General features: G+C 42.0%; 1 long non-coding RNA gene across 1 annotated transcript in view; it reads right to left on the reverse strand.

Moving 5' to 3' along the window:
- Positions 1 to 4,231: 4,231 nt before the first annotated feature.
- LOC125455106 (uncharacterized) overlaps positions 4,232 to 25,962 on the reverse strand; it is a 75,212-nt gene continuing 53,481 nt past the window's right edge. The window contains exon 3 of the long non-coding RNA XR_007248143.2: positions 4,232 to 4,335. This is a non-coding gene — a long non-coding RNA (uncharacterized LOC125455106). The remainder of the gene's footprint in view (positions 4,336 to 25,962) is intronic.

The following is a 25,962-nucleotide window of genomic DNA, read 5'->3' on the forward strand; positions in this document are numbered from 1 at the left end:
CATTGCGTATGGTCTCTTGTGCCATTCATGGAGCACTTTAGCCTTCAGTACGAATTAGTGCATGGCCTGGTAATGTACCTTTAAATATGTGAGGCATTTGAAGTCAATTAGAGGTCAAGACTAGCTATATTAACGACAACCTTCGAAAATTTATTTTCACTTGCCACTCTGGTGGGTAAATTGGTACGCAAGTGTGGTGTATAATTTCGCTGTGGCCATGCAGCTTTGAAGTGACTGGGGTCATCATTTTACTCAATAGCACGAAAAAATTCCCATACAATACTCGAGAAGAGTAATATTATTCACAACGTGGTGATTTTATTTGAATTTGGCTGTCTCTGAGGTAAAACTGCAAAGCTCGGGTTTGAACAGCTTTCTGTGCCACTTTTAATATGCCATAGTGCAGCAAGTGTAAGGCACCAGCGCATTGTGTTTCTTTCAGCTCAGAATCAGATATCTGTTCTCAGACTACATACAGCAGGGTTGGTGCTGACATCTATGTGTACACTGGAATTTCAGGCATGCAAAAATGGCAAGGAACCAGAAAGTCCTGTTTAATGGAAAAGAAGCAATGCATGAACTGGTTCCCCAGCCCTGCACATATGTGTTGCAACTTCAAATAACATGTATATATTTGTAAATAGATCAACACTGATGAAATAGTACACAACAGAAAACAAAGCTATTTTCTTTGGAGATAAAAGCTGTCATAACAAGCTAGTATCAACATGTCCTTAACACAGGTCAGTACATCACTTGCCACATTATAGCTCTGCCTGTCTAATAGTAGGGAAGAATTTCTAGCTGGGTCAGAATGAATGTGTCTGCTTAGTCCAGACATGTCATACGGTTAGACACAACTGACAGAGTCCTTGACTTTTCTGACTGACCTGCTTAATAAAGTGACCATCTCTGGTTACAGATAAAAATACTTTCTGCCCATTTCCAGTTTCCCCTCTTGGGTCTCAGCAACCAGATGTGTGTTTCTATCATTGGAATGTGAAGATAAAGAGGACAGTACAAAGAACATGCCCTTCTAAAGAGTTTGGCTAGCTTTCAGTGACCAAGGTCATGTTAAATGTATTTCTGCAGCTTAGTCTTGAAGGCTACTTGAAGACATTTTTAGATTGATGGCCCTTCTTTTACTGAGGATAAGTAAACCAAAAGAAATGATACATTTTTATTCCTGTCCGGTAGCAACCTATTGATCCCACAAACTGTTTGAGAGAACCTACATTATTAACTATTTGTGTGCAGCTGGATTTCCAAGTGTTTCATCTCATAACGCGAAAATGTTTTGTTATACGTCACATTTTTGTGAATTAATTACATTCATTTTGTTCACAAATATTGCACAATTGACAAAAATTTACATTTTGTAAGGAATTTGAAACTGCAGGATTCACATCATTTGGAGCTGTTTGTGTATTTGTGCGGTGCCACAGGCATTGCTCTGCCGAACGACAAACAGAGGCAGGTAGAACTACAAAATATAATTAAGACAGCAAATGCTGAGCAATCCTACTTTGAGCGTTTATATCCTTAACTCCTGTTGTTTTAAAATTATGTTTTCAAAGATTTGTTTTTGCTTCTTACCATTGCTCACCTTCATCTTCTAAAGCCGCATTTTTAATCTAGAAAAAACAATGATTTTGGTCGCAAGCCTCTTTGGAAGAACTATTAGTGTTGCTTTCTGATTAACTGGTAATTTAAGCGAAACAAACACAGACAAAGTATTTTTTGTCTGAGTTAGCTACCATCTAGTGGCTTGGATGACAACATTCTGAGATCAGGCACTCTCAAATGATGAACAATCCCAACATTTAAATCAAACCTTTTACTTGGTGAGAGAGAAAGTCTAACAAAAGAATGCTTCCCTTGCACATTTAGTTCTGGACAGTGTGGAGCAGTGGGAGTAAGGCATAACCACATGCACAGAGAGGAAAATCTGAAGATGCAAGCTTCCTCAGTTGCTTCCATTCATCTACAAGTGGCATGCTATAACACAAGTTGATGAAGATCTGGCTATAATTCTATCTCCCAAATGGAATGTGTGCAGACTTACAGACTGAAATGGAGAAAAGGAGAAAAATAAATCTTAAAAAGGAAACAAATAATTGAAAAAGCATGAGTTTGGAAAAAACTAAAAGATTCACCCTCAAATATAGGTGTGCTGTTCAAAAAAATAAAATGCAGCAATACAAATGTTTCAATTTCCTATTTTCTCCTTGAATATTTAAAGTCTTTCAAGATTCCACGTTTTCAGAATCCAAACCTCCTGATTGAGGAGTGTTACCAACATGATACTGAAATGAAGAACCTCCAGCATTTGAAATCAATGAGAGGCATGTTAGTAAAGCTTTGTTGGGGTGCTAGTTTCTCCTACTTTGAAGAAGCCACAATAAATTAAATGGAGGGGATTTACATGCTTCTGATTCCTCTTACAATGAAAACAACAAATGCTGGAGATCGCAGCGGTTCAGGCAACATCCGTGGAGAGACAGCAAGCTGATGTTTTGAGTCTAAATGACTCTTCATCAGAGCTCTTTTCTTTTACACAGTGGCATTGAGAGTGCAAACACAATGACACACTGTGTTGATTGTGGATCGCAGGATGCAGCGGGGGCAGCAGTTTGAAGAACATTGCGTGTCCCGGAGATACTTGTAATCCTGGGTGGCTCTGAAAGGTGAAGGATGAAACTTGAGTTGAAATCCATGTGGGGTAAGCCTAAGTTGTTGTAAATCGCTGAGAAAGGTAACATGGCTATGAAAGCAAGTTTTGCAAATACCTTGTTAAACACCAGCAGTGAAATGGAAAGCAACAAAGATGTACATGGGGAAAGAGATGACCGGAATTCCTGTTGGAGAGAAGAAAGAAACTTCTTCAGGGTAGGCATTCCTCAAAGAGGCTTGGCAGTCCATTAAACATAATGTAGGAGCAAATTATTGCAGATAATAAACTGTACTAAAAACATCAAATACTGGAGATCACAACAGGTCAAACAGCATACATGGAGGGAGAGAAAGCTAACGTTTTGCATCTAGGTGACTCTTCCTCAGAGCTGTTTTACAATGTTTCTCCTTTTACGTTGTTAGTTTCGAGGCAATTCAGAGTGATGCAACAGGAATCCCAACAGATATACTTCATTTTCAGCTAGCAATTACTGTGCCAGCAAGGAATGGGAATATTAACTCAGCAGAGGTGATGACCTAGTGGTATTATCATTAGACTATTGATCCACAGCCAAGTAATGTTCTGGGGACTTGGGTGTGAATCCTGCCACAGCAAATGATGGAATTTGAATTCAATAAAAATCTGGAATCAAAAGCCTAATGATGACCATGAATCCATTGTTGATTGATGAAAAAACCCATCCAGTTCACTAATGTCCTTTAGGGAAGAAAACAGCCACTCATACCTGGTCTGGCCTATGTGTGACTCTAGATCCATGGCAATGTGGTTGGCCCTTAACTGCTGTCTGGGATGGGCAATAAATGCTGACTCAGTCAGCGACACCCTCATCCTGTGAATGATTATTTTTTTAAAAATTTGCCCTACATAGGTGTAAAAGTGGGCCCCACCAAGAAAGTCATCAGGTGTTGATCGAGTCCACTAGACTTACTGGAAAACGTGTAACAAAGCCTTTCGTCAAGACAGCCTTTGGTTCTCTTCAATAGAATTTTTGAGTTTGTATTTCATAGGGAGGTGGCATCACTGGCATTTTATTGTCCAGCCCTAGTGTTGTTGAAATTGCCAAAGCTGAGAAACACCCAACAATGCTGCTATCTGTGTGGTGCCCCACTCTTGAAAATGCCCCATTGCCAGAATTTGGGATAATTTCATGGCAAAGGAGAGATTCAGAGAGCCAGAAAAAGTTCCATTACACTGTTCAAATTCTTATCTTGTTGACTCTTTGTGAAAGAATGTTCTCAAGAGCACTAGTCACCCTCCAGTATATTATCCAAACAGCTATTATATATCTATGAACATAGACAGCATGTTTGCAACCTATTCAATTATAGATAGCGCGATGGCTGAGTTAGATCTTGCTCTCATGCAATGTTTACACAGGCACTCTTACCATTTGTAATCAGTGACAGGAGCTCTTGTTGGTTTCGTAAGGGCAGTAAGGCCAATTGGAGCAGTCCTTGATGGAAATCAGTTTTAAAAAATGCACACATCAGGAAGTGAACCCCTGGCCTTTTGTCATGCATTCAGCTCATCTTCTCATCCATTTAATCAGCTGATCCATGAGCGAACCAACATCCTATTACGTTCACTACAGGAGGAAGCTGTCTTGAGAACTCTCCTTCACCATTTGTTTCATTGGCAACCTGTAAAGATTGAAGTGAATTCCTTTACTTGGTTTATATAATTATAGACCCAACACCTCCCTGCATACAGTACCACCCTGTTATCCCCAATCCTGACCGCTGGAGCTGGATATTTGGGTTTCCAATAATCAGTTGGTAGAAGGAAAAGTGTCTGACTGAACAAAATAAACAGGCAGATCCTCCCCCTGAGTAATAACCTAAGTTATCAAATCTATTGATTAGCACTTGAGCCAATCTTCGAAACACTCGCACGGATGCTTGAAATTTTGCATTGAATGTTCAAATCAGCAATCTTCTTTTTCTTCAAAATTAAGGTGATCATTTCAGATAACAACATTACTCTGCAGGATTTTCATCAAGGCACTTCTGTTCACAAGAAATTAGTTCTTCAATTCATTCAAAGGAAAGCTGGATAAAACTGGTATAGAAAATAAATCACCGTAGGACTGCTTACCAAAAGCAAGATTTCTTTCAGATCAGGCCGTTGAAAGAAAATGTGATAGGTTGTTCAGTGGTAATATTAGGTGAGGCTCCCTTATTGCCCAACTGTTCATAGCTAGCAGCAAAGGACAGATTTTACTCAGAAAATGTATTCCAACTGAACAAAAGAGATGATTTGCATTTAAGGAAGTGTAAGAAAATTGTGTCATTTTTTAGGATACCAATCAGCCCCTATAGGGGCGGCACAGTGGCTCAGTGGTTAGCACTGCTGCCTCACAGCACCAGAGACCTGGGTTCAATTCCACCCTTTCGTGACTGTCTATATGGGTTCTCAAATTCTCCCTGTGTCTGCGTGGGTTTTCTTCACATGCTTTGGTTTCCTCCCACAGACCAATGATGTGCGCGCTAGGTGGATTGGTCATGCTAAATTGCCCATGGTGTTCAGGGATGTGTAGGTTAGGTGAGTTATAGGGGATAGGTCTGGGTGGGATGCTGTGAGGATGGGCTGAAGGACCTGCTTCCACACTGTAGGGACTCTGTGATACTACGATACACCCCTGAACCATCTGCAATATATTTCCATGAAATCACAATGTAATGATAGCAGTGTGTAAGAGGCATTTAGACAGTTACATGAACAGGTAACAATACAGGGAGATGAGCTGTATACAGGCAAATGTGATTAATTTAGAATGGCATCATGGTTGGCACAGCCATGGTGGGCTAAAGGGGTTGCTGATAGGTTAGAATGCTGAATGGTTGAGGATATCTATGTCTGGAGCTAAGTATGAGAAGGTTTGGTGTACTTACTGATTTTGATGTCTGATAGAATGGAGAAAAAAGCATTTGTTGAGGGTGTGGATCCTTCTGAGGACAAAGAACAGTCGAGATCCTCTGCAGTTCAACAAATACTTCTTCTCCACTCTATCAGATATCAAAGGCCGTCAGTATGCCGAACTGTCTCATACTTACCACCAGACAACAGACCTCCTCAACTATTCAGTATCCTAATCTATCTATATTCCTTACTATCTCCAATGGCTGAAGGGTCTGTTCCTTTGCTGTACTGTTCTATGTTCTACTTAATATCTGCTCATTTATCTTCTGTCTCCTCAACTCCAATGCCCTAAACACTACTTCCATGGGAAGCAATAATTTATGTGCACTTCTTTAAATATAATCTGCTTCTTGCTTACTTTGGTTTCCTTTCCATTGTGAAAGTTGTATTCAGTAAAAAAAATCTGGAATTAAGAGTCTAATGATGACCATGAATCCATTGCTGAATGTTGTAAATAACCCATCTGGTTCACTAAAGTCCTTTAGGGAAGGAAACAGCCATCCTTACCTGGTCTGTCCTACATGTGAGTCCAGACACACAGCAATGTAGTTAATTGTTAACTGCCCTCTGGGCAACTAGGAATGGGCAATAAATGCTGGCCTAGTCAGCAATGTCATCAACTTATGAATGAATGAAGTGCAGATTTGATGACATCTTTGCAGAACAAATCTACATTGTCCTTAAGCATGACTCCTAGCTTCCAATGGCCTGGAGAAGAACATTCGTCTTCCGACTGCCAACAGCGTTCACTGAGTCTGCGGCAACATAGGTGACAATCTCAGACCAGGCTGGTTTGATATTTGCTGGATCCTGTGCATCTAACAGGACCTCCAGGTTTGGGGACCAGTATCAGGATATGTGCAATACAGACTGTGCTTGTCCAACTACACAACAGACTTTTAAATGTGTCGCCACTTTCGTTGTCCTGGTCAATTCCAGGATAACCTGGCCGTAGTGAGTTGTTCTGGGAATGGTGAAAGGTAAGATGGGAGTAGAATTAAACAAGAGATATGCTGTAGGAGCATGGTAAGTAATTAATACAATGCATTTGGCAAGTTATGGCAAGAAAACTCACTAGACCTTACAATGAAACCCCCCTAAAAAACACAATGCAACTGGTGCTTAGCCAAAAGCTACGTAAGATTCAGTTTTTTTTTTGTATTGCTTATCACTATTCTCTTTGGCTTGGGAAGAATAACTTTTCTGACATTTAATCTTTCCGCTCACTCACCATATCACAGACCTTCAGTCATTAATTCACTTCACCCCACTGATGCAAGCTCCTGCCCTGATAGCAGTAAATTATGGTTATCTATTTTCAATATCTTTCATCTGAGTTTAAAACCCGAGACCTTCATGGATTGAAACTGTATGAAAAAGGAAGAAGCATAGACCTTAAATGATTGCAACAATCGCCTGACCACAGATTGATGCAAGTTCAGGAAATCATTGTTGGATAAATAAAATTATCTGAACCGAAATAACACAGTCTGGAGCTGAAGGAATATGGCAGGGCAGGCAGCATCAGAGGAGCAGAGATAATGGGAACTGCAGATGCTAGAGTATCCGAGATAACAAAGTGTGGAGCTGGACGAACACAGCATCTACCATCCAACCCACCAACAAAGACATTTTTCCATCCCCACCCTTGTCTGCCTTCCAGAAGGACCAGTTTCTCCGCGACTCCCTTGTCCGCTCCACACACCCATCCAACCCCACCACACCCAACACTTTCCCCTGCAACTGCAGGAAGTGCTACACTTGCCCCCACACCTCCACCCTCACCCAAATCCTAGGCTCCAAGATGACTTTCCACATCAAGCAGATGTTCACCTGCACATCTGCCAATGTGGTACACTGCATCCGCTGTGCCCATTGTGGCTTCCTCCACATTGGGGAAACCAAGCGAAGGCTTGGGGACCGCTTTGCAGAACACCGATGCTCGGTTCGCAACAAACAACTACACCTCCCAGTTGTGAGCCATTTCAACTCCCCCTCGCATTCCTTAGATGACGTGTCCATCCTGGGCCTCCTGCAGTGCCACCATGATGCCACCTAAAGGTTGCTGGAAAAGCAACTCATATTCCGCTTGGGAACCCCCCCCCCTCCCCCACTGCATCCTAAAACCAGCCCAGCTCATCCCCGCTTCCCTAACCTGTTCTTCCTCTCACCTATCCCCACCTCCCACCTCAAGCCACATCTCCATTCCCTCCCTCCTAACCTCATCCCACCCCCTTGACCTGCCCATCCTCCCTGAACTGACCAACCCCTCCATACCTCCCCACCTATACTCACCTCTACAGGCTCCATCCCTGCCCCTTTAACTTGTCTGTCTCCTCTCCACCTATGTTCTCCTCTATCCATCTTCGATCCACCTCCCCCTCTTTTCCCATTTATTTCAGAACCCTCTCCCCATCCCCCTTTTCTGATGAAGGGTCTAGGCCCAAAAGGTCAGCTTTTGTGCTCCTGAGATGCTGCTTGGCCTTCCGTGTTCATTCAGCTCCATACTTTTTAATCTTGCATCAGAGGAGCACGTAAGTTGATACTTTGGATCTGGATCCTTATTCAGAAATGACCTGAAACATCAACTTTCCTGCTCCTCTGATGGTGCCTGACTTGCTGTGTTCCTCCAGCTCCAGACTGTGTTATCTCTGACTCCAGCATCTGCAGTTCTTGCTATATGTGAACTGAAATGAACTGAGGCAGGAGTTGAGAATGTTTCCAAATCTCATTTAGACTTAAATAAAAAAAAGCTGCACATATTGGACATGAAATGGATCCCTGCCATTATCTAGTTTGGAAAGACAATTGAGCCATACTTGGGAATGCAAAAAATGAACTACATTTCATTAGCTTCTTGGCAGAGTATCAGAGAGAAAGAAAATGGACTGGTAACAGTGGGAAATGGAAGACTCTTTCTTTCCTTATTTACTCATCATCAACTCAAAAACTAGCACGAGTGACAAAAATAAATAAAAGAAATATCCATTCAAAAAGAACTCAATGACTCTCTAAATTTCCCTACTGCTGTGGATACATGATGTTAATTAAACAGTCATGATTTCTGGTTCAACCGAAACAACTCAAAGACTCCAGGAACTTTTAAAAATTCTTATTCTTTATCTTCCTTTTTGTACTGGCCACCATCCCCCTCTTATATTTCACTACATTTTAATTGAAATGTGATTTAGCTTCATACTAAATGAATTTCTTTAAAAATAATTTTGTTGTGTCCAACCAGGTGATTGCAAACATGGGAACCTTCTGTCATTGTGTGCTGATGCTAATAGGAATTTGAATTTGACTGAGTTAGTCTACTGATGCTGTGTATAATTCTGTATTGCTAGCTTTGCTCACAGACTACTTTAAACTGAAACAACAAGAGTAAAATAGCTTCCTGCCAATGAATACATGGGGGAAATTCTCTTTCTTCATTTTACAGCTAATAATGTGGTAGAGAGGACTGCCTGCACTTTGTTTTCAATGGAATGAAAGTGAAGGGGTGTTTGACAATGGATTGTTGTACTTCAAACCCACAGCCACCTTCATTACACTTCCTCCCAGTCTGTTTCCATTCTCTGTTTCCCTATCTCCGACACATCTGTTGTAAAGATGCTCCAGTCCACACCTGTGCTTCAATATGCCTTTCTTCTTCTGTAACTGAGGATTTCCATCTTCTGTAACTGATAGATCTTGTGTCATTTCTGTTATTACACATCAGCCCTTCCAGCTCTCCCAAAATCATAATTGAATACATTTTGTCCTCATCTTCCATTAGTCTACATATTCCCTGCACCATTTTGGCCAACCTAACATGTATTTCTCATCAACAAACACATCTCCCCACTGATCCCCGAACTCACCTCTGGCCCACCCATTTCCATTTTCAGCTTTGTAAAGGAACACTTCCCTCTGCCTTATCCTGGTCTTAGTCTCCTCAGCACTTCACCACTTTACAATGGTGGGGTGCAACACAGAGATGCAACTCGCATTGCACATTTCAAGACCCCAAACTCCTCCTTCAAATTATCGGGGATTTCTTCTGCTAGATTATTGTCCGTGAGATAAAGTGGACATTGCCCCCATTGAACAAAAGTTGTCTATATTTATTTCAGAATAAGGAGGTTACCATTGGCAGACTCACACTTCAGGTCAAATGGCTTTATGGATGGAACCATGCTGAGTACATTCTTGGGAAAGCAGCTGGGAGAACTGCTTTTCTACAATCTGGGAGGTCAGAGGAAACAAAACGTTCCAAAGGAGCTGGTGAAAATCTGTCACCAGATAAGTCTGGGAAGTATTCCAGAACTAGTGAGTGGAAATTCTCACATCTTAAACTCACAAACATTCAGGACCGAGAAAAAAAATGGAATGGTCTAGGCAAAATGGACAGTATAAGTTTTTAAAAAATGATGTGTTTGTTGTAATGATTGTTAGAGCTGTACATCCAAATGTTCACTGGCCAAATATAAAGGAAGCCTTTCCATATCGCACCTCAGTTTACAATAGAAATCTTTTAGTTCTGTCATTTGAACTGAACAGTTTAGAGGGCCTGTAAGAAACACAACTTCCAGAACATTGGATTCTGTGTGATATTGTCATATAATTTGGTATTCTATGAACACGAAAAGCCACACTATTTATAGGGGGAACTAGCATTATATCTTAGAGAAAATCTAAGTCAGATCCAAGCTTGTAAAATAAAATCTGAAAATATGAGAAATGGTCAGCAGGTCTGACAACATCTAATTGGATTTGAGTTGATTTGATTTGATTTAAACAGGGTGAACATTTCAAGTTGGTGACCTTGAATTAGAGCTGTGAGAAGAGGTTTCTGTCAGACCTGTGGAGTATTTCTCAGTTTTAATTCAGATTTCCAGCATCCGCAGTATTTAGCCCTTGTATTGCTTTCTCTGTGACAATTAAAAATGTTCTGAAATGTTTGAATTTTGACCATCAAATTATTTGTCAATGGAGCTAGGGTTACCAAAGCTACCGTGATGACATTTTAAAGGTAAATTTTAAAAAATATGACCACACTATTAATTAGGAGCTGAGACCTGTTTACTGACACTACCAACTGTACATGTGCATGATAATTGTCTGCTTCTTGCACCCAACATGATCCGACTTTTGATATCAACATACATACTTCTACTCCATTATCGTCACCCTCTCTCCAAGAACCACATCCCTTTCTCTCATTACCATGCCCCTGCCCCCATCATTATCCCCCTTCCCCACCACCATCCCCCTCTTCTCCATCAGCATGCCCTTCTCCCTCATCACCATCCCCATCTGTCCTCATCACCACCAACATCTCACTCGATCTGCATCCCCCTCTCCCCACCACCATCCCCCTCTCCCAAATCAACATGCCCCTCTCCCTCATCACTATCCCCATCTCTCCTCATCACCATCCCCCCTCCCTCATCATTTATCCGTCTCTCCCAATCACCATTTCCCTCTCCCCCATCATCATCGCCCTCTTGCCCATCATTGTCTCCCTCTCTCCTGTCATTGTCACCCTTTCTCTTACATCGCATCGCACTACATCCAGCTCCTCACCGACTGACAATCAGGAACATGTTAATCTCACTGTAGACATTATCAATGTCTATGCTGTGCTTATTTGATTTCTGCCCTTTTTTTAAAAGGTGGCCCTTTTCAGGAATAGCACATAGGCAGACACTCAGATGAAGATGATGTCAGATGGTGTCAGCAAGTTCAGCCTAAAATGTATGAACTGCAAGCTGGAAAACATGACTACTGGAGTTGGTTTAGCTGGGTTGGCTGGATATCTAGTTTGTAATAGCGTTTAGTACTAACACCTCAAGTTCCATTCCTGTAGTGGCTGAGGCTATCATGAAGGACTCTCCTTGGGCCTTGGAGCCGAAGCCTATCCAAGCCATTCTTTTCAGGTTTGGTAAAACATAGTTTTGAGAAGGCCCGTCAACAGCAATTTGTCTCTCTAATTTCTTAAAAACCACAGATCCAAATTCAGAGTCTGTTACATTCTATCCTGGAATATGAAAGGTCGCTGGAACATCAGGTTGCTTTTCCCTTCTCTTACACATTTTCCTGAATCTCACGCTCATCACCAAAAATGTCTTGGATCACTGCCTGTATCCAAGTGGTTCTTTTTAGATTCAGTTAAATATTGGTACAAGAAGACTCAACAACATCAATTTGCTTAAATATGCATGTTTATTAAGTAATAATAAATGATTATAGTGGTCATAATAAATGGAAAACAAGAGAGAAAAAGCAACAAGTCTCACAGCCCTTCGCCCGTTGGGGACCCCTTGATCAATGGTGGGACTTCGCCTGGGCTTGGAATTGTGAATGGTGCCAGGAATGAATCTAAGTTTCCAGACCAGCATCGATTGAGGGGTCCCTCAGGTTAAACAACCATTAGTTGTCTATGTCTCTGTAATGGGGAGCTGTCCTATGGCCCTGTAAGGCTAGGGTGATTTTACCTTTACACCAGGTGGTGGGTTGTGGATGACTTTCTACTTGCTGTTAATGTTAACAGTCAGGACTTGAGCACTTAGTCACAATCTTACTGAGCAAGGTCAATGCCATTCCTGCTAGTTGAACTCGTCTTAGAATCTGTTCAATTCATCTCGATCATAATACTCACCTATCATCTACTGTTAATGATTCATACCAAGAAAGTGAATCACATTTAGCACTGCTGCACAGTCATATCTTTCAGCTTGTCCACACTGTCAGTTTTTCAACCATTACTTAAACGTACTGCACTATTCTCACTGACATAGTTCCCTCTGTCTTGCTGGATAAGGTAACATATAACAACGATAACACAGGCATCAGTACTCTGAGGGTGAGGAAGCACATGAATTGCCCTGCAGAGGAATTAAACATGATGAGACAGCCTACAGAAGAAGACTAGTGTAATGAAATGTTGGGTGCCTCAGCAGAACTGTGAAAAATCCTCTCCTCACTGTCAAGACGGATGGTGGAATTTATCATAAAGTTGACCCGAAGGTTTATGCAGAGTATAAAGCAAACCCTTTCCAGCATGGAATTGATGGCCCAGTGCATTTGATCATTTGCAGGTCCCCCCATAATGTAACATTTGATGGCTGAGGTGTCCACTCTGCAAAGACTGTGTAATTATTTTACTTGCATTTTGATTATAAATTGAATTGAGAAAGGGCTTGATTCACAGCAATGCACTGGGGAATTGCTGCACTTTTCAAAGTAAATTACTGGAATTCATTGTAAGTTCTGTTTGCACTGCATCTTCACAAGTGATGGGGCAATGTGTGAAAGGAGGCACACAGCAGTGAACAATGTATACAAAGTGAGATTTAGCCAGTTACAGGTTGCTGATTGGTTTGTGGAATTGTGGCCAATTGATATTAAGGGTCATCAATCTGACAACAACTCTCTGATTGGTTCCTGGGTAGCTGAGCAGCATGAGAGTGTAAACAATGAAGTGAGAAGCCCTCAGATCTCTGGAATAGATGCGTCTCTCACTCTCTCCAGTTAAATGTGCAAAGCTACAGAAAGCCAGTCATTGTCTCTCATCAGTGACTGGAAGCAATTGCTTTTAATTCATCATTTATCTTATGATTGGTGAGTTGCTCAGTGCTTCCTTTGAAGAAAACTGAAGTCAAAGCACTTGACAGAAAAATTAGGGCACTAAAGAACTTGGGAAATGAAAGGGAACCCTCCAACAAAATCCCAAGAACCGGAAGAACTGAACTATTTCACCAGGACCTTTTTTTCCCTCTGCCCATAACACTATTTTTTTTTGTCTGTATGTGTGTATAGGCAGGTTTCAGGAAGGGGTTAGTTTATCAATTAGTAGAGTTATATGTCAACAGCTCATAATTATTTAGCTGTGATTAAATCGACTTATTTATAATAAATGATAGTTCTTGATAAGCATAGGAACATGGCCCATGTTTTCCATTAACCTGAGTCTATCTGACAGGTAAATTGAAGACTGTGATCTTTGATAAAATTATTTATAACTTTTGTGATGACTCTAAGGCTAACAGGGCTTGTTATCCAGTGAGACTAGACAAGTCCCCATTACGGCATGAATAAGCAGCAATCCCAAGCTGTTTGAATGCTGCAGAGGAAACCTAATTTGTTGTCTTCCTAGACAGGATCTGCAAGTAGAGCTATCTATTCTAGTGTATCTCAAAGAGTATTGAGGAGCTGACCTTGTGGAAATGACAGTGTCACCATGACATACCACTCTGTCATTGTCTCTTGGGATAGCAGCATTCATTCTCTGAGAGCCACCCATCTACCAGCATGCATGCATGCCCAGACTGCTAACGCTCATACAGTTCCTTCCGGTTTGTCTGGACAAACAAGAGTACATGAACACCCTCTGGCTACCAATAGCCACCCATCTCAATCCACATTGTCAAAGAGAGCCACAACTTTGACTGGGACAATACCAAGATCCTGGGACAGGCTAGGCAGAGACAAGCATGAGAATTCTTGGAAGCATGGCACTCCACGAAGCATGCTATTAATAAACTAATTGAACTCGACCCCTATTACATTCCATTGCAGAGGAAACCCGAAAGTGAGGCAATACATCACAACGGAACCCAGAGTTTTAAAACTAGGTGGGAAAACACACCTATGCTACATCAGAGGCTGCACTGAGGATGTTACTAAGCACAGTAATGAAACGTCTGCAGAACAACAAACCAGCTCAGCGAGCCAACCAACCTCAACACCCACAACCTGAAGAAAGGCAAGAACTGTTGGTGAATGGGGAATTGGAGTTGCGTGCATTGGTGGCGCAAGAGGATGACTCAATCACATGGAGCACGGCTAGAAAGGGGATGGGATTTTGACCTCCTCCCATTCTCCACCACTTCCACTTCTTACCAGAGGTGTTAGGCATGACTTGGAGCAGAGGTGCATGGGTGCATCATGGACACTATTTTGAAAGCAAAATAACACCCAAAGGTTTGAAATAAAGATACTAGACAACCATATGTTGCAGCCAAATTGGGAATGACTATGAAGAATGCATCTGCCTAATGATAGCATGGAAGTGACAATGGAGAAAAAGCAATGTGGATAGGTAGGATGGATAAATGCCAGATATTGGCACTTAGATTTTTGTCAAGTCTCTATTTAAACACCTAGACAAACAGCAAAATGGCTCAGGGAGCTTACATTGCGGGATCTTCATTAACATTCTGCTCACGAGCTTCCTGGCTGATGCAATCTGGTTGTAGATCCATGAGCGTGGCATGAGAATGCTGCCAAGGATCCTGCACGTAATGTTCCCCAGATAAGCGCTCCTGGAGATAATACCAGCTCGAAAATGGGTAGCGTAGGAGAAGCTCATAGTTTCCATGTGCCAGCCTGAGCAACAGTGCTGCTCCTCTTGGTTCATAATCATGCACCACACCCCACACCACACCACCAGCATCCACTCAGGTCTTTAAAATGTTGCTTTGGGTCTCAAAGAGAGCAGTGAAGACTAATCTCCCCATTCCTCCCTTACCCCAGGATAAATAGGCCAGTATCCCTGTTGCGTGCAATTTAAAATTGTAGTCAAACAGATTGGAGCGTGGTGGGACACCCTTTGCTCCATTTTAACAGCCCAAACTCTCTACCCCTTAACCCCAGAGGGAGTCAAAGTCAGGCCTGTCATTAAATCATTTGTTCACAGTTCTATTGAACAAAACCACGAATAAATGATGATTCATGTGATCCTAACAAAAACCTTCAAATATATATATTACTATCTTTTTCAAATGTGTGGTTTTTTAAAAATCCAGAATTGCTGCAGTTGCTTTTGGCATTATTAACAGGCCTTGAACATTCTGTATCAGATCTCACTGAGTTATTATAAATTCATTTTGTTTTACTCTAAAGCAAAGATGTTGAATTTCTATGCAATGCTACATTACGTGAGGATAAAGGAACAAAGGGGTGAAGGACAGCAGCAGCACAGTGTCTTAATCAGATGCAGATGAGTCTAAGAGCATCAGAGCATCAAATCCCTGCTCTATAGTGTTGTACATTTTTAGATGGCTGCAGGAACAGTTCAGATAGATTTGGGGCTTTATTGAAAGATCATATGGGATGACTGTAAAATCCCATTAGTTGTTGATTAAGTATTGATCCTCTCAGTATTAACAAGATAGCTAATATGGTCTGACCCCTGAGACCAGTGGTTGGGAAAAAAGGTAATTTACTAAAATAGGCAGTCAGATGAATAGAGTGAGGTTGGAGCTGTCCTGGCTCCTAGTTCGGTTAAAATGTCACACTCAATACTGCAGATCAATGCCCACTTTATTTCCCCGCAACCACCTTATTACCATCATGAAGCTGCCTCCTTTGATGGTTTTTAATGACCCTCTGATCTGCGTGCTCCTCATTGTCAGTGGTCTCGACTCAGAGAAAGGAAAGCTGTTTTTGTGATGGAGTGCTTGAAAACGTGACACTGTGCCTGTCTAAGTGCAGCACTGAGATTCTTCAGGCCAGTGTGCTGCTACTCTGCACTTTCACTTCATATAATTACACCATGAGCTTGAGTACCACAGAACACAGTCTTAAGATTTTTTCTTGTTTTTAATGCAATCATCTAAAGAGAAAAAAAACCTCTAATCCTTTGCAGATTGTTGTGTCGTAAAGAATTAATAAGTAAATTAAAAGACTCAATGAAGAAAGGGACCACTCAGTGATAAATAGAATGTAATAGTCTTCTTTTGTAGCATAAAGCAAACAGGTACAATTAATGTTAAGCCTCACCCAGTATGAAGGATAGGCTGATTTCTAACCACTGGCTAGTTTGCTGGATCTATTTCTTTTCTTGGGGAAAATCTACTGGCCACAAATAGAGAAATTTGGACTGGGGATTGAAGCCACAGCTAGGATGAATTCATAAAAGATATTTTGCATATGAACAAATGGTTTTGCTGGCTGAACTCCTTAGGTCCCAAGGGTTAATCTACAAGACTGTTGTAAGTCAAGAATGGGATGCACATAAATCTGTCTACTGTACTGGAGCATAATGGTACTGAATATATCTCAAACTGTGAGCTAGACATGAAAGGCAATTTTCTGGAAAGAAAATGAAATGAATGAAATGTATAATTTGGATTAGAGCATCCAAAGAAAAGGGCTTCTGCTGTTTCCATTGCCAGATTCTCAGATATATACTGTTATCCATACAAAAATAGCATTTGGATATTTTCTCCCTGATAGCCCTGGAAGTGAATGTCCTTTTCACTCTCTGGAATCTCATGATTTAACAGAGAGAATCAATAAATGCATGGTTAGTCCAGTCAGGGAATCTAAATTGACCACTCCCCTTCACTTCACCTTACGGAAAACTTGATTCAAGCATATTCAAAAATCAATTATGCATTTAAAAGTTGCATCTGTAAGTTCTGCAGGAATGCTGCATGCATTTAACTATCGCTGCAAATGGTACAAGACCCTGGAAATAGAGAGGCATGTTTAAATGACAAGCCATGTTTTATTTTGCAATATTTTGCATAAACAACAATAACATAAATATAAATACGAACCTGAGTACTTCTTCAATCTGGTGCAGAAATACTGCCACAGAATTCAAATGGTTAATGATTTCAAAGTGAGGTGAACATTTCCTTTAGTCTCAGAGTTTAAGATCCAGACCACCTCATTTACATACTCCACCTGCCAACAGACGAAATGCAGCATTCCGACTAACATAAAACAAGACTCTTTAAAATACTGAAGCTGAGAGCTTGTAAATACTGTACAACTGAAAAACAAAGATACTTGAAAAATAAATAAATTAAAAGGGTGTAGTATAATGCGTTAACATGATCTTTAATTCATTTGAAATTTCAGTGTCATGATTAGACAGAGGATATTTTCAGTATGTATATTTCTACAAGATTCAAAATTTTGGAACAGAATAAAAATTCTTCCCCTCAATAAGCTGCCTGTAAAGTTCCCACAGTCACATGTTTGAAATCTTAAATACAGAGATATTTCTGGAGACTGAAACATACCGAGATGCCACAATGAAAGAATGCCTATAACCCTCCAAATGATTAACTTCAATTCATGGTCAGTTAAAATCAAATTAGATCCCTTTCTTTCCATCCCATTGCCTGTTAAATCATTGACTGAAAAGGGCAAATCAGTACAAATCAGGTCTTATCATCTTTAATCAATTTACATTAGCAACATAAGTTTCCAATCATTCTTCTTATAATCCAAAATAAGTACACCATGCTGCAAATTTTTTTCTTTGTAAAACGATAGCAAAAATTTGAGGGAGATCATAACAGATGATCAACAAATTTACTGTCAAAAATGAGCTATGCCAAAGAAGACTATTTAACATATAATCATGTGGATTTAAGTGTGTATTTAAAATATTTTAAATGTTTATCACTTGAGTTTAGTTGTTGAATACATTTAGAATTGACAATGTGCTTCACCACAGAAGGGAGTAGGCAGGGAGAAATTAAGTGTGGAGTATGTGGAGTGTGAGGTAGCCCAATGTGTAACAATGACCTTATAGCCTCTTGTGGAGAGTTCTTTATTATAATTGCATGTTAGTTAGTGATTGATTTAATTTTAAATGTTCAACAATTGTTTTTTTTTCTTAAATATATAGGACTGAGTGGTATCTTTCAAAAATGTCTGTGTTAGGCTCATTTTAGGGGTTAAATGGCAAAATTGAAACATGACCCAAACCCATCTTGACCTGACTTGTCAACTTTATGTTTAAATAAGGCAGCTGCAAGGACAGACAGCAAGCTGGTCCACAGGAAGTGGGCTAGTCTTTTAAGTGTTGTTGCATCTTCATTTTAACAAGGTTAAAAATCACAAGGCACCTGAAGAAGGAGTGAGACTCCCAAAGCTTGTGTCTTCAAATAAACCTGTTGAACAATAACCTGGTGTCATGTGATTTTTGACCTTGCTCACCCCAGGCACCTCCACATCATGGCTTCATCTTAACATGCGTTCCATTCTTGACCACATTAGGTTGGGTTTTCCAGGCCCTGGCATCTCAGCAACTTCAAGAAGGCAAGAAGGGTCAAATCTCTGGGACTAGATTTTACAAGTACCATGGGCCCCACACCCGACCTAAACTATTGGAAGGGAGCCCACCATGAACATTATGACGGCCATGAAACATTTTAATACGGGGAGAAACTTTAAACATTTTAAGTTGAGTCTTCTGTCCCTCTCCTCTCAGTACTGCATGTAGTTTCCAAAGCTGAGGAGCCCAGGTAAGTCTGGGGTTCAGGATCTCATTGGGGATCTACCAACGTCGGAGAGGCAGGGGTTTGAATGAGAAGGGCTGGGGTCAAAAAAAGGACTGGGAAGTTTAAAGAAGTTTTAAATTCTGATTTTAAACTCACCCTTCCACCTTTGAACCCAGCAGTGGGGGAGAATAAAATCTAAGGCAGTAGATAAAACTGCCTGGTACCAACATTACTTGTGGGCCATGAGGAATTGCACTGCTTCCTCCAAGCACAACAGGTGACACTGCTAACTCACAACAGTTATTGATCTGTTCTCTCTACCTATCACCATTCACTATACCCACCAGCACCACACTCCTTGACAAACATTGGACTTATCCACATGATTGGTAGCTGCTGGAACACCATTGGATTTTCTACCTGAAAATTCAATGTTTAGATCATTCAACTCATCTGTGGACTCAGGACGTTCCTTTGATCTATATGTCACTCCTCAATGATCTAGAATCAATCCTTCAAAGACGCAGACTGCAACCCTCAAAAATACAGATTCAATCCCTTGAATATTGTGATGGAAAATTTTGAGTGATCAACCTTGAGCAATATCTTTAGAAATGATTAAGGGAATTGCAAAAGTCTGTAAACAAAGAAAACAGCACAATGCTACCCAAACAAGATAAGGAAGTAGACAGTTAAGCATTGCAGAGCACAATGCTACATAAACAAGATAAGGAAGTAGACGGTTAAGCTTGTAGAAGAATTCCACATAAGGTATTGAATTGTACTGGTTCAGTTAATTGTGTTAGTCTTAATGTGACCTGCCCAGCACCAGCTTATGAATAAAACCTGATAAAGTCAAGCGTGGAGAGCGCCTTCCTCTTACTCAAGTGGTGGGGGAACGTGTCCTCTGCGCAGAGTCTGAAATAAAGAGCTTGCTCTTATCCATAACAACGTGACTCTGAGTCTTTAGTATTAATTGCTAACCCTATCGTGACAATTTTAATAATAACCATGACAATTTGGCGATGAAGATGGGATCCCATGCTTGAGGGGAACAGAGAATTCCAGAGAGGCGTGAGCGCTGATGCCTTGAAGGCTTTTTGTTTCATCTCGAACGCCTAAATTGGCATTTGGCGTAAGAGGACTGGGAAATTGCTGTGTCACCTCAACACCGGGATCAAGAACTAAAATGTGGTAAGAAAAGGGGTTAGAAAGATCATGAACACCTGACTAACATCCTCACAGTGATCGTTTGTTGGTTTAGGAAAAGCCAACCTTGGTCGTTTGTTGGTTTAGGAAAAACCAACCTTGGTTGTTTGTCCCCCAATCTTGGTCGTTTGTTGGTTTAGGAAAAACCAACTAGACAAGACTTAGACTAGGGTCTGTGCACAGGTTGGACCTGTTAAGGTAGCCAAGGGGTGGGTATTCGTTTGTTGGTTTAGGATAAACCAACCTCTGGGTGGACACATTCAGATGAGGGAACATCCGGAGGTGAAAGCAAGTCAGTCACTGTGAGTTTGTGTCAAAAATTTAAAAGGCCGGTCATGGGTAACAGCAACAGGAAGCAACAAAAAGATTTGTAGGTATGAATAGTCCTAACATTCAATATATGATTACTAATTATGGATGGGGATCTGTGACCCAGATTGGAATGTGGATGAGAGAGTGTGGTTTCCCTGAAGGAGGAAGTTTTAGTTTAAGACAACTTGAATCATTGAAAACAACGCTGAAACAGAAAGAGCAGGAGGAAAATAACAAGAGGAAAAAGAAAAAATTATTAGATTGGGGGGCGTATGGTATGTGGAAGACTGAGGCAGAGATAAGGAATAGGCGATCACAAGCTAGGGCTAGGGACACTGTGAAGAAGACTGATACTTTACAGTGCGTTAAGTCTTTCCCAGGCTCTCCCACTGTTCAGGATGATCCCGACATTGACGGCTACCCTCCGCGACGTCCTACGGCTCCTCCAACGCACTCAGATGGATAGTCAGTTGCAGAACCTTCACCCACTTATAGCACCGCGACTGCAAGTATGACAGCCACGGACTCCCCCGCGCCCGCTGAGACCCAACAGACAATGAAGATCCGTGGTCCAAAGAGAATTGAGTTGGCTGACTCCCCGGTGTCTAGCCGTACTAGGGGCAACATATCCCGAGCGAGGAGCCGACTGCCAGATGATGAGGGACCTGAAGAAGAGGAACCTGACAGTATTCGCAGTGCCGTCATGGCCCCGATGGTTGAGATAGCAGGTCCGGACGGGCAGCCAACACTTGTCCACCCACCATGGACAATGAAGGACATGGAGTGTGCATACGAACAACTCACTGATCCCAGAGAAGCAGGAGGACAAAAATTTGCAGACGAAGTACGTAAGTGCTGTCATGAGTTTCGTCCTACCTCTCAGGAGATGCGGCGACTCTTGGGAAGAACTGGGAGCAGATATTTCTAAAATCAAATATAGATGGCCAGATGATAATGTGCGTGCCCTACAAATCCAGCGGGATCACACTGACAACAGACCTTATAATGCCCTCGTTACGGAAGTGACAGACGCCTGCAGAACGGCTTTCCCAGTAAGAATGGACATGGCAAAGATTGCAATGTACAAGCAATGAGACAGAGAGACCGTGTCCCAATACCTCATTCGCCTTACGGAGGTCCACAATGCTCACAGCAGACTCACCCCACCAGCTGACTGGAATGCTGCAAAGGTAACCCCGTATGAAGCACATTTGCGAAACAGCTTCATGAATGGACTGAGTGAGGACATCGCAAAAAAGGTGAAGGATACATGTATTACCTGGGATACGGGAAAACTTAGACTCATTGAAAAGCACGCCATATATGCTGAAAAGTTGTTGACATAAGAAAGAGGAAAGCAGAATAAAAGAAGGGAGGACCAGAGCCATAGGGCGCAGTTAGCCATGCTGCAGATGGTTGCTCAATCTGCTGAAAGTCGACAAGCAGGAAGAGGGAGAGAGAGGATGAGGACTCGGAAGAGGAGGCCGAGGCAGGGGTTGGGATAGGAGGGATGGATGTTTTCTCTGCGGAAGCAAGGATCATTGGAAGAAGGATTGTCCAAGGACCGAAAAGAGAAAGACAAGAGAAGACGGTAGAGAAGGTGACTGACTGGAGGAGGCTGGGGACGATGGAGGTATGCCTGAGAGGAAGGGTATGTCTGGAACTTTGATGCTTTGCAATGAAGAAATGCTTGAGCTAATTACATGTACTAACATTGACGCGTCAACTGCGAATCGGTTTGCATGCGAGATAAGCCCGCGAGGAACGTATGCTAAGTATAGCGATGAGCCATATAAGCAAATGCTTATGTGCACACTGACCGTAGAAGGGAAGGAGCTCGTGTTTTTAGTAGACTCAGGTGCAGGGAGCTCTGTGATTCAGGCAAACCAATTAAGTATACCAATAAAAGTGAGCAGGTGGCACCTGAATTCTGTAGGAGCATCAGGAGTCATGACACAAGAAAAATTTACCATGCCTCTGGAATGCGAAACCCCGCAAGGGAAAAAGATTCAAGTTCGCATTTCTGCTCTCGAACTGTTGCCCAATCAATCTCATGGGGCGTGACCTGTTTGGAAAATTAAGATTAAGCCTTATTAGTGCTCCAGAGGGATTGAGGGTGGTCGAGCAAGAGCAAACAGAATTCCAGGAAGTTAAATTTGATGCTAGACCCCTGACGTATGTCTATGAATGGAGACTAACTCCGAAATTTGTGAATTCAGTGAACCGAGTGCTCATGAAGAAGGCACATGAATGTGTTAACCCAACTCACACTGATTTTATGTCCGAAGACCAATTGCATTGTACGGCACACATTCACGTTGGAGGATCAGATGTCCAATATGAGAATGAGTGGTTTAGGGAGCTCCGAAAGCCGGATATGCTGTTGTTACAAGAACTACATTGGACTAAGCATAGATGTGCTGTAAGTGTCAACTTGTCTAGAGTAAAGTCAGGATCAGGAAAGCCACACCTCTTCACAATCAAAGGGTTACATCCCCATGAGTCTTTAGCTATGGGAAATAATGACCAATGGAGGGACCTGGGACTGTGGGTACTCAGAAATCTCAAGGTTAAGGATTGGGAATTACTCCCGAACTCAACTGTGTGGTTCAGTGTAAGCCTACAAGCTTACAGGGCCAGTCTAAATTGACTGTCACAAACGGAAAGAACAGTAGAAATAGTCCCCACGACCAATGTGGGGCAGAAGAAGATGCATTGGTGTTTTGCGCAAATTAACCTTGATGATTCACGATTGCAAACGGTTCCAGAGGAGCTTTGGGCAAAGGGAAAACTGATGTAGGTTTGATACGTAATTGCGAGCCAATAATGATTATACCAAAATCTGACTATAGGCCATGCAAACCACAGTATCCACTGACAGCTGAAACTATAGAGGGAATTACCCCTGTGTTCAATTCCTTATTGAAAGTAGGAGTTATAGTACCCTTTGAAAATTCGCCAGCACAAACACCTATTTACCCAGTAAAGAAAGCAAAGCTCCCAGGGCAACCTGAGGAGTGGAGATTTCTACAAGATTTACAGGCAGTAAATGACGCTGTTGTACCCAGAGCTTCCAATGTTCCAAACCCATATACTATATGAGCGCAAATTCCGCCGGGAAGTCGATGGTTTTCTGTTGTTGATTTAGCTAACGCATTTTTCAGCATCCGTGTACATCCTGATAGCCAGTATTGATCGCCTTCTCATTTAAGGGAAAGGCTTATACATTTACAAGATTATGCCAGGGATATTGTGAATCACCCACCATTTACAATGAAACCTTGAAAAAATGCCAAGAGCCACTAGTCCTATCTCCAGGGACAGCCCTCCTACGGTATGTGGATGACTGTCTTATTGCATCTCCAACTAAAGAACAATGTGAAAAAGACACAGTGTCCTTATTATGTCACCTGGCTAAGGATGGGTACAAGGCGAGTCTCTCTAAATTACAATTTGTACAAAAACAGGTCAAGTTCCTGGGTCATTTGATATCAGAACAAGGTAAAACCCGAAAGCAGAGCAGGGTAAGAGCAATCCAGGAAATTCCCAAACCCAAGACCAAGAAGCAATTGATGTCATTTTTAGGAATGTGCTCATATTGCAGAACCTTTATCCTCAATTATGCTGTCCTCGAAGCCCCCTTAAGTAATATAGCACATGGAAAGAGCTTGCAGGCACACAGTTTGTTTAGCTGGACTCCAGCAACTGAAATGGCATTTAACAGCTTGAAGTTAGCTCCGCAGTCTGCGCCAACCCTGGGACTTCCTGACCCAAACAAACCTCTTACTCAGACAGTAGATGAGAAACATGAGTGTATGACATCTGTATTGTTGCAGGAACATGGGAAGAAACTTAGGCCAGTGGCCTATTTCTCCGCTAAACTAGACCCTGTAGCAGCAGGACTACCTACTTATTTAAGGGCAGTTGCAGCTGCTGAAAAGGCAGTTTCAGCCTCTAGAGACATTGTAGGATACAGTGAATTGACATTATTGGTACCGCATGCAGCCTCACTGCTTCTCTTGGAGCAGAAAACAGTACATATGTCAGCGGCCAGGTGGCTGAGGTACAACACAATATTATTAGAAATGCCAAACATCGCAGTTAAAAGGTGTACATTTCTTCATCCAGCCACCCTTCTCCCCACGGAGGATGATGGTGAACCGCATGACTGTGCAGCTGTCACCAACGAAGCCTGTAGTCCGCGACCAGACCTACAAGACACCCCATTGCAAATCCCTGAGCTAGAGCTGTTTGTGGATGGCTCTGCGTTCAGAAATTAAAAAATGGGCCAAAACTGTGTGGGATACACTATAGTCATGTCACACGATATATCAAAGGCAGAACCCCTCCCTAGATACCGATCTGCGCATGCCGCAGAACTCGTCGTTCTTACTGAAGCATGCAAGCTAGCAGAAGGCAGATCTGTTACTATCTATACAGACAGCCGATATACCTTTGGGGTCACTCATGATTTTGGAACCCTATGGAAGCATTGGGGCTTCCTGACGTCAGCGGGAGAACCAATCACCCATCATAACTTGATTTTTGATCTTTTAGAGGCAATCCTTTTACCCACATCTATTGCTGTTGCAAATGTGATGCGCATACAGGGAAAACTGATCTGGTTGCACAAGGTAATGCGAAAGCAGACGTGGCAGCAAAGGCAGCAGCGTTGAGACCTGTAGACGACAGCGTAAGTCTGCAAATGTTGATAACCCCTGTTCCAACGGCTGATTTGCAGGACCTCCAGACGCAGGCTACACCAGACGAAAAGAAAGGGTGGTCGAGAGCCGGAAGCAAGTTAAAGGAAGGGGCATGGTATGGACCCAATGACAAGCTGTGCTTACCAAGGGCACTGTTCCCCCATTACGCTAAGTTGACACATGGACAGGACCATGTGTCAAAAGGAGGGATGTTGAAGAGTATCTCCACGCATTGGTATATTAAGGGCTTTACTAATTATTCCCAAAAAGTTTGTGACCAGTGCGTCATTTGCGCTACTAACAATGTGGGGAAGGAAATCAAAATGACACTGGGTGCCCACCCTTGACCACAAGAACATTTGAACGCATCCAAATGGATTTTATCGGGTTGTCCCCAGGTGAAGGAAAGAAATACTGTTTAGTGATGTTCTCAAAGCGGGTGGAGGCTTTCCCTGCAGCTAAACAAGATGCCAGGGCAGTAGCAAAGGCCTTATTAACTGAAATAATCCCACGCTGGGGCATTCCAAGGAAAATTAGTCATGATAATGGCACGCCATTTGTGAATCAAGCCCTCAGGCAGATAGGAGAATACCTGGGAATAGATTTAAGATAGCATTGTGCATATCATCCCACAAGCGGAGGAGCTGAAGAGAGAGAAAATGCTACCTTAAAGAACAAACTAGCAAAGTGCTGTGATATTAATATATATGAGAACCAGAATTAGGGAAAGGGAAAATCTTAGTCTGTTCGAAATACAGTTTGGCAGACCACCTAATACCGGAATTGGACCAAAACCTGTCGTAAGGACCCTGACAAGTCATTGTGAGGATGAAATGTTACATTATTGTGCAAAACTCTCCACAATTTTATCTCAGATGCAGACTCAAGGAAAGGA

Source organism: Stegostoma tigrinum, chromosome 9, assembly GCF_030684315.1.
Source record: "Stegostoma tigrinum isolate sSteTig4 chromosome 9, sSteTig4.hap1, whole genome shotgun sequence".
Lineage (NCBI taxonomy): Eukaryota > Metazoa > Chordata > Chondrichthyes > Orectolobiformes > Stegostomatidae > Stegostoma > Stegostoma tigrinum.